The sequence below is a fragment of the Saccostrea cucullata genome, unplaced genomic scaffold, assembly GCF_032062105.1.
Source record: "Saccostrea cucullata isolate Sc308-1 unplaced genomic scaffold, CSIRO_AGI_Scuc_v1 ctg8742, whole genome shotgun sequence".
NCBI lineage: Eukaryota > Metazoa > Mollusca > Bivalvia > Ostreida > Ostreidae > Saccostrea > Saccostrea cuccullata.
Window position 1 is genome coordinate 1 of NW_026932200.1, and position 3,013 is coordinate 3,013.

A 3,013-nucleotide genomic window follows, 5' to 3' on the forward strand; every position below is an offset into this window, starting at 1 on the left:
GAATCTACACTACAAAAGGATGCTTCAATATGACAAACCATGACTGCTGTTCTTGAGAGGAAGCTTTCAGATTCTTTTTAAAAAATTCCTATGTTAAATTTTGATACACCATTGATACCCAATCTTGGCCCCACCCAACCCCCTGGGGTCATAATTTGAACAAACATGAATCTACACTACCTGAAAATGTTTTCATAGGACTATGACCAACCATGGCTTTGCTTTTCTTAAGAAGAAGATTTTTAAAACTTTACCTATGTATTCCTATTTTTAACTTTTATCCCCCATTGTGGCCTCACCCTACCCTCTTGGCTCATGATTTGAACACTTTTGAATCAAAACTACCAGAGGATGCTTCCGTAGAACCTTGGCCAATCATGACTTTGCTGTTCTTGAGAAGATATTCCACCATTCAAGTTCTTGAGAAGAAATTTTAAAGAGTTTTCCTATGTATCCATATGTTAAAACTCAATATCCTATTGTTGCCCCACCTTAACCCTGGGTGTCAGGATTAGAACAAACTTGAAGTTACAATACCTGAGGATGCTTCCACATGAGTTTAATCTTTCCTGTGGCATTCCCGTGTTAAACATTGAACCCCCATTGTGGCCTCATCCAATGCCCAGGGGGCATGATTTGAAAATAAAAACTTGAATCTATACTACCCGAGGATGCTTTCACATGACTTTGATCTTTCCTGGCCTATTGGTTCCATTAATTTTTCGCTAATTTATAATTATCTCCCCTTGGAAGAGGAGGCGGACCTTCATTTAAACATACTTGAATGCCCCTTACCCTGGGATATATTGTGGCAAGTTTGATTGAAATTGGTATATTGGTTCTTGAGGGGAAGATGAAAATGTGACAAGTTTACAACGACAGACGGAGGACACTTTTTGCTCAGAAAAGCTCACTTGAGCCTTCGGTTCAGATGAAAAAAATGTGATTTTAGATTTCTCAAAAATCTACACATTGAATATATTGTTTCAAAGTGATACAAGATTATTGTTAACTTCATTTATTCTGAAATTCGTATTTCTCATACTTAGGAAAAGTATTTTGTCTCATCCGCTGAAAGTTAAATATTGTATTTTCTATTGTAAGTTAAGTTGAATTTTTAAATTGTTTTGTGATACATGTACATATATTTGTATTTTTAATTTTGTTGAAAAGTATTTTTAGAAGGCTATCAAATTTTAAATCAATAGTATCTGGATCATAAAACTTTTTTCTTATATCTTCATAAATAAAACTCTTTTTTTAATAAGAGGTGGGCATTTTGCTCACTCTCACATAATTTGCATATGTACACGCAACTTTTTGTTTACATAATTTCACAACTTTTTTTAAGATTCACATATGAGACATGTAATATGCCTTCTATTCCATTTCATTTAGGAAAAAATAATATAACATAATATACCTTACTAATAAAATATCGTCCTGTGCCTAACTTCAAAGTTCGAGAGTTTACGTTGACTTGAAAAAGTATAACATTCCATAATAGTGCTCTCAAAAATTCGTATTTCTTTATAACATTGTCATTTATTTTAATATATAAGCATACTCAGTACTTATATCACATTCATTTGAAAGAGAACATATTAATTTTTTTCATGAAAGGTAAAAAAACACTTTTTCTTTAATTTCAACTTTCACATTTCTATCAAATAAGTATACAAAGTATATTCATACATATATACTCACTCAATAACTTATTATAAATACTGTATAAAGATATCAAACTTACATAAAGACACACCCATAAACATATACACATCTAAACACATGTGAAAGTTGTTTTAATATAGAAGATAAGCCAAAGGAGAAGTAAAGGAGAGAAACAAAAAAAATGTATAGGGGCATAGTGGGTTTTTTGATACATTAGGGGGGTAATAATCAACGTTAGTATCGTGAAAATTTTATATACACAAAGGCATGTACAAATAATATATAACATATCACATATGCTCTGCCAGTTCTTCTCAAGCTCTATATAATTACATTGTTTTAAAAGTAAAAATATCTATATCAAGAGTCTTTCCACAATAATTGTCTTTAGTGTCACAGTACGTAGAACTGAGGGGTTTTAATATTTAGTCGAAAATATATATAACTTTTAGTTATCCATGTAATCAAATTTTGAACTTTATGGAGAAGTAAAGGACACTTGTTGATGACTTCAAAACGACATTTAGATATGTAGACAACGTATTTTCAATTATTTATAGAAACTTCAATTCAGGTGTTGACTCCACTTTATTACAGTGAACTTGAAATAAAAAATAGAATGCGAAGTAGTTTGACACTTCTTCTTCATATTTGGATATTTTTCTAGAAGAGGATGTTAATATAAAACTACCACAAAACTATAAGCAAAGCAAAGCGCGATGACTCTATGTACTAGGATCATTATGTTTCTTAAATTGAACTGTTCGTTGACAATAATTTGCTAAAAAATGATGTTTTAAAAAATATGTCCATCCTTTGTTACGAGTAAAAAAAGTCTCTTGTGTACAGTATAAATATATTTAAGTATTTCTGTTTGCAGTAAATAATTTTATGTCGATATTTAGAAATATCTTATTCAAACTTATGCGTATGTAAAAAAATTAGTTCATGAGTTCAGGAACAAGCCGACCAACATCACATCGGTGTTAAATTACATTTGAATCTAATTTTTCCGTGATTAAATGCAAGGAAAAAAGATATAGGTTGATATAATATTTTAGTCTTCATATTTAGAATTATCATATATATTTTGCAAAAAGACAAGCATGCATGTATACTTTGACAGAAAATTAAATCTGTAATTCCTGTTTAGGAAACATTCATTGCAAAGGTAGGATGCAGGAAATTGTTTGGAATTGTTAGCATACCAATATACATGTATGCTACTTTCCAGTTTATAGTATCTAGGTTTATTCTTTTAATGGAGTGGAGAGATTGTTTTTGTAAAATATCTCATTATCAAAATCACACCTTATTTCTTTCTTAGATGGCGACGTTTTAT